The sequence below is a fragment of the Myodes glareolus genome, chromosome 11, assembly GCF_982192425.1.
Source record: "Myodes glareolus chromosome 11, mMyoGla1.1, whole genome shotgun sequence".
NCBI classification, from domain to species: domain Eukaryota; kingdom Metazoa; phylum Chordata; class Mammalia; order Rodentia; family Cricetidae; genus Myodes; species Myodes glareolus.
In genome coordinates this window covers 51,223,779-51,231,108 of record NC_142036.1, presented here as the reverse complement: position 1 = coordinate 51,231,108, position 7,330 = coordinate 51,223,779, and positions in this window count along the sequence as shown.

Genomic DNA, 7,330 nt, shown 5'->3' with positions numbered 1-7,330 from the left:
TACAACGAATGGTGGCAATGTCAACTGGATAAGAACCTGGGTCTCACTATGTGCCTGATAGTACACATATTTTGTCACAGAGGTGAAAAAATAGCCTTGATTTTGAAATTAAAGAAACATATCCCAAAACAAAATCTAAAGTTTACACCCAAAATCTATTACTTTACTTGATGTCAGGTCTTAATGTGTGTGTGTTGTTGGGACTTATGTCCTGCCTGGTTTCAGCAGCCATTTAATCCCAAAGAAAATCACATAGAGTCTATATTAGTTATAAATTGATTGGCCCATTAGCTCAGGCTTTTTATTAACTCTTATAACTTACATTAGTGCATTATTTTAGTATACGTTAGCCACATGGCTCAGTACCTTTTTGGGCAGGGCAGGTCACATCTTGCTTCTTCAGTGTCTGGACAGGATTCCGGAGGACTGGGCTTCCTCCTTGTCAGAATTCTTCTGTTCCATTGACCAGCCTCTACTTCCTGTCTGGTTGTTGCACTTTTACTTCCTGCCTGTCTAATGGCCAATTGGCATTTATTTAAAACATAATGGACAGAATATAGACAATTGTCCCACACCATGTGTGTGTGTGTGCAAGCATGCACTGCATGTACACGTATTTATGTGTGTTATATGTGTTTGTATATATACTGTATGTGTATATATGCATATGCATGTGCATATATATATATGCACATACTTGTGTGTGTGTTTGTATATCTAAGTAATTGTGCAGTACATGAAAGTGAAAAGGCATGTATTTGGTAATTGACTGCTATATATCACAATCCCTTGAACAAAGTGAATTAACATTGTGCTCTAATAGTTTGCTAGTCACACCATTGATGAGGGTATGGCAAATAGCCAAACCTCAAATAAAACGCTGAACAGATTAAATCAACAGCAGTCTCTTGTTCATGTATATTCACAGCCTGGAAAATGGAGGACACTGAGCAAGGTGGCCTGCAGTAGGGTTGCTCTGAGGACAGAATCAAGGCATGTAGGAGGCTGGCTTTGTAGCAACAAAAAGATGGAGAGAGTGTTGGGTTTCAAAGAAGAATGTGACAGGCTTGAATATGCTTATGGATAACGTTAACAGTTAAGAGGAGAACTGGTGAGGTGTTTTCCCCTGAGTGGTAAGGCAGAGTGGAACATGTGTATCAGGAACAAGAGAGCCTATACTTAATTTTAGTTCCTATGTGGTACAAAGTTATCAAGGCAGAGCACAGTACAAAAGGCATCATGATGCATGTTCTTAGACAGTTATGATTTATGATATCTCATTCATCTTGAATACAAAGAAAAGACCAAGCAGTCAACTCCTTCCCCAAGGACTTAGTGGTACTAATGATTTGAAAATTAAAGTCTTCCTTCACAACTTTTAATTTCAGCAACTGGGATTAAAAATTTCTAAACACTGCAGACAGCTGGAGAAGAAGAAAAACACAGCCCTTTCTTTTCAGTTCGTGTCTACCTCATCTGAGAGCCTGGTTCTGAGTTTGGTGCTTCTGTGTGGTATCTCCACACAGATACCATGAAGAAGGAGGTGGTATTGGGGACTGAAATGTTCCCTGATTGTAAACAGGCAGACCGCGTGCTGGGGTCTACCTTAGCACACTTTTCTGCCTCAGAAACTTCCGAAAACTGCAACACCCTCAAGTTTTATAATCAGATTGTTTTCTAAAGGTGTCCTCAACTCCCAGAGATCTTCCCCCAAGTAATTTTAGCATGTATTTAATTACATTTTAATTCTATAATTGCTGATACAATAGCTAAGTTTCAGAACTAGATCTGAAAATCATTTGGAGTATTAAAACAATAAATAAATACAGAGCAAAAGCTTGATCCAGCATCAGAGAGCTGAGTTTGGAAACTTTTCTGACAATTTCAGTCTATGAAAGAGTTCAGAAAGGCTGTTCATCACCCATAGCCTAAAGCCTTATTTCTCCAATGGGGTTGATGAGAGAATTACATATAAAAGTAGCTAAAATTTATTTGACTGCTCTACTTGTCCATCCATCCACTAATCCATCTACCCATCCACCCATCCATCCATCCATAGCATATAAAATAATGAGAATCTCAGTTCCATACCAACAGTGACTCAATGGAATAATAAAAATAGCTATGAAAGCACAGCAGACAGAATCTTGACAGGCAGACATCTTCATCTTCCTGATGTAGTATAGTGACCCCCATGTCACATTAGAAATGGCACATCAAACTGTCACTCTTGTCTTTGTTCTATCTTATGCTTGTATCATTTGCTTAAATAATTTAGGTGAGAGACCTACATCAATTCAATATCTAGTTCTCTGTCTGTCTGTCTATCTACCTATCTGTCTCTCATGTTTCATCTTGAACTTTTGAATTTTATTTTGTTGCTATAAATTTTAAATCAGGACAAATTCTATAAGGATCCAAATCCTAGTGTATGTGCCATCCAGAATCTCACAAGATATTGCAACACTGGGAGTGAAATAGGACCACTCTCTGGAAATTTTCTATTTAATTGAATAAAGTCAGGGTTATTTTTTGTGTAGCTGATATGTTAACACACCTTAATTCATTCCCTGAAGTATAAAAGTGGATGGTGTGTGTGTGCGTGTGTGTGTGTGTGTGCATGTGTGCATATGTGTACTATAAGTGAGGCTAATGATTGTGTCTGAGCAAACTTTGAACTTGTCTAGTTTTCTCCATGCATAGAGGGAGAAAACTTAGAGCTTTACTCAGGGCTGAGTGTCAGCGTGGGTTATTAATATTTATGACTCCTTCTCAGTAAGTCTGAAATCCATTCTAGCCTACTAAGAAACTCAATGGAAGCTCCATATAGCCCACTCTATCCTTTAAGACACTTTCACGCTATTTTCTCATTTCATCTATCCCCAACCTACTTTAGACTACTCAAAGAGACGGACACTCTAGCAAGCAAAGGAAAGAGACCTCTAGCATGTCTACTAGTGCTAAAGTTTCTTATTTTTAGATGTCCCTAAAAGCCAGAACCTCCCAACTCCCACCACCTGGGCCTCCACTTTGTTGGGGATTTCCTGGTGACTGTGATTGTTGAACATGTTCCCTTACCCTACCTTTTATTCCCTCATGCCAGGCAGGGGACCCTGAAAGCTACCTCTAACTTTAGGTTACCTCCAGAGAGCCTCTTCTTCTGGGCCTGCTGGTAGCACAATGAAAAGCTCCAGGGAAGAGGAGGGCACAAGCATATGTATGCAGTGGAGAGAGAATGCCTGCTCTGAGTCACTGCCTCCCACCTTTTGTCTACTTGGTAAAATCTGGGGATAGCATGTAAAGACAGACAATGTGGAAACTTAGAGAAAGCTGACTTCCCTCTCCTGGCAGTAATCACTTGTCAATAACTCTTCAAGTAGGGGCTCCTCCATGCTGGGGTTTTGTCTGACGTGAGCTTGCACAAGTCATGCTATCACACTTGCTGAGAGTCCCTATGTTAGCTGCCCTGTTGTGTCTGGAAAACACTCTCTTCTTGAAGTCTCCTCCAATCTGTCTTCCTCTTCTTCCACACAGATCTCCTGGAACTTTGAGGGTAGGAATGTAAGATGACACCCCGTTTAGGGCTGAGCATTCCATAGTCTCCTACTCTCTGTGATCTAACCAGTTGTGGGTCTCTGAGTCAATGTCCACCTACTGCAAGGAGCAGCTTTTCTAATGAGGGCTGAGCTCTGTCTAGTTGTAAGTCCTCAGGGGTTGTTTTGATGCTATTCTTGGGGAATGTTGTAAGGAAATAAGGATAAAAGTAGAGGGATCACTGTTTACTCATTTGTGTAGTGTGTTCCTCGGCCTCTTTCTTGAGGATGTGGTATGCGTGATCGTTACAGCCTTGACTCTTGGATCCCTGGGATTTAACTCTGTGTACCACCCAGATCTTGATGCTTCCACTGCAGAGGCAGCACTTCACTAGCTCTCCTTCCAGCGTGCTGCTGTATAAACTAAGTAAGTAATTCCAAAACACCATACTAGAAATTATCATTACTATTGATACTAAGAAACATTAAAAAGTTCCTACATAACACTCCATGTATTATTGTGACATATTGACACTCTCGTTCTTACATGACACTCCATGTATTATTGTGTCATGTGACACTCTTCTTCTCACATGACACTGATATGGAATTCCCCTCTGTATGCTGTGAATACCAATGGTTAATAAAGAAACTGTCTTGAGCCCATAATAGGGTAGAATAGAGCTAGGCAGGGAAAACTAAGTTGAATGCTGGGAGGAAGAAGGCAGAGTCAAGGGAAGCCATGGAGCCACCGCCAGAGACAGACATGATGAAACCTTGCCAGTTGGCCATGAGCCTCATAAAATATAAAATAATGGAGACGGGTTAATTCTAGATATAAGAGCTAGCTAGCAATATGCCTAAGTAATTGGTCAAGCAGTTATTTAATTAATACAGTTTCTGTGTGGTTATTTCTGGAGTCTGAGCAGCCAAGAAAACAAACAAGCTGCTTCTTACTACAAATTGGTGTGCCAATGTAGCCAGCTAAATCCACATAAAACCTTAGAGGGCTTGGAAAGGAATCCTAGACACTAAAAAACAAAGTTTAGCCACATTTATTTTCCTGAATGAGTTTTGCTTGCAGGCGGCATGCTGCAGTTCCTTTAAGTGAGGTTTTCTTGATTCAGTGGTAACAGAAAAAAAAAAATCCATGGTTTTGAAATGCCAGCTTTCTACGCCATGCTGCCAGCATGAACTCTGACTCTTTCTGGAGAGCCACTATGGAGCATTTAAGTGGGTTTGTGAACAGAGAGCTACAACTTGCTTAATGGCAACATAGACTGGCTGTGTGCCTAAAAATGGGGCTGTGAGCCTGGCTCTCAGAGGCTGCAAACAACTCTGCCATGCTTGATTGGATGGGTGAGGCAGGCAGGCAGTGCCGTATTTTCCCTAGCAATGGTGTCGCTTAAGTTTATAAGAAGGGCTTAGCATTTTAAGAAGCACTTCTGGTTAGAAAAGAATTACAGATATGCAATAAAGACAAATCCAGATGGAAGAGACCTCTAAATGGGTCACAGTGTGTTTAAAAAATGTATGTAGGCTTGGGAGAGAGAAGAAAAAGAGTATAAAAAGTTAAGTAGACAGTTTACAAAAATAAAATAAAAGTCTTTAAAGAGACAGCGTGCAGACAGTCATAGATTAAAGGAGTAAAGACAATAAAATAAATATTAAAAAGTAATAGAGTAAAAACAAATAAGCCACATAAAAATGGAAAATTCACAGAGAGTCTGGATTATGTATACTATTGTGTTTTCTTTGAATTTTTGACTGTGAATGAGCTAAGTACAGAGAGACATTTTATTGTACAGGCTACTAAGCTAAACCAACATATATATCTTAAAAGGTGTCTTGACTTCAAAATATGGGTCTAAGGACATGTTGCTTTGGAGAAAGGTTCTGCTTTTGTTTTCACGGAGGATGAGAACCTATGGAGCCCTTCCGGACTAATGGGGTTTGATGGACCAAGATCCCCTAAATGGTCGCCTTAGACTCCCCTCAAAAAATTAATTTGCTCAATAAACAGCAGAAAGTAGTTTGAAGAGAGCTACGCCCAATTTCCCAAATGTTGTTTATAAATGTTTGTTTACATTTAAAGGGGGATATACCTTAGAAATTTGCATTGGTATGAATATTGGTTTATTGATACAAATTTAAGGTCAATTTTTAATACTGTGTGTGTATATATATATATATGTGTGTATGTGTGTGTGTTTAAGGTATTTTTAAGGTATTTTATTGTGCAACTCATTTTAAAATATAAAGTATAATTAAGAAATTCCGGTTATAGATAATTATCTATAATAGTCAAGCTTGTAGTCATGTTAGTTAGATTTTCTAGATATATAGAGATTTATTTAAGTTAGATTGGCATTCTACAAACGTTTCAAAGCCTTCAGAATATGGCATTTAAAATGTTTTAATAACTTAGGACTTTTCGTGACAATGAGACACATCTATTCCTGGCAGCACCAATTACTTCAAGAGGAAGATGGGCATCAAAGATACTTCTTATGGGGTTGGTTAGTCATTTGGGCAAGAAACTTCTCTTGTCTGAACTTCTTGATGCTATGCTATATGAACTGGACATGCAGGACCCACAAAGAAATGATTGCTAAACTTGCCTAAAGGTGAAACCAGCCCTCAGGTTTCCTGCTTCATGAAAGAGTCTGCTAGACAATCTGCAGGACACAGAAGAAAGTTACTGACAAACTGTCAATATAGGTGGAAATATCTTTGAAGATTCCTGCTTCATGGAAAAGTCTGCTGGATACTATGGGCCAGTAGGCTGAATATGGATGCCCCCAACATTACAGAAGAACTTTGGGTGACAGGCAGCAAGATGTCTCTCTCAAGTCTAGATTTTGGAAGTTGCTTACAATGAACTTATTGTTTACTTAGGTAATATTATAACCTTCTGGTGTCTTTGATGGAGTTGACGAATTGATAGTTATAGTTTTTCTTAATTATGACAAAAAATATTGTAACTATAATTCTTGCTTGATACCTGTTTTATTATATGTAATTGTACTCTGTTAAAGTTAAAACCTTTCTTTTTTTATTTAAACAGAAAAGAGGAGGTGATAATTAGATGCCTCTCTATATGCTGTGGATACCATTGGTTAATAAAAAAAGTGTCTTGAGCCTGTGATAGGGTAGAATAGAGCTAGGCAGGGAAAACTAAACTGAATGCTGGAGGAAGAGGGCAGAGTCAAGAAGCTATGGAGCTGCAATGGAGACAGATATGCTGAAACTTGCCAGTAGGCCACGAGCCTTCTGGTAAAATCTAAAATAATAGAGGTGGGTTAATTCTAGATGTAAGAGCTAGCTAGCAATACGCTTAAATAATTGGCCAAGCAGTGGTTTAATTAATACAGTTTCTGTGTGGTTATTTTGGGAGTCTGGATGGCTGAGAAATCAAACAAGCGGCTTCTTACTACATGACATTTCATGTATTATTATGTTATATGTCACACTCTTTCTCTATTATTATCCTCCCTTTTGTAGTAAAGCATCATCATCATTTTGTTCCATATTGTGTCTTGAAATAATTCCACAATGTCCTAATATTAGAAGAATTTTAATGCATTGATAGGTTTAAGAGACATTAAAATAAAATAAACTTTATTTTCAAATTAAAAAAAAATCTCACAAAGTCTACTTAGACCAGATAATTAGCTCTCATTCATAATATATGAGATCTAATTATTCAAAAAAATTTACTACTGGATCATGGCATTATAACTGAATATGTTATTACCTATACCCTGCCAGATACAAATATTGAACAAGATTAAGAT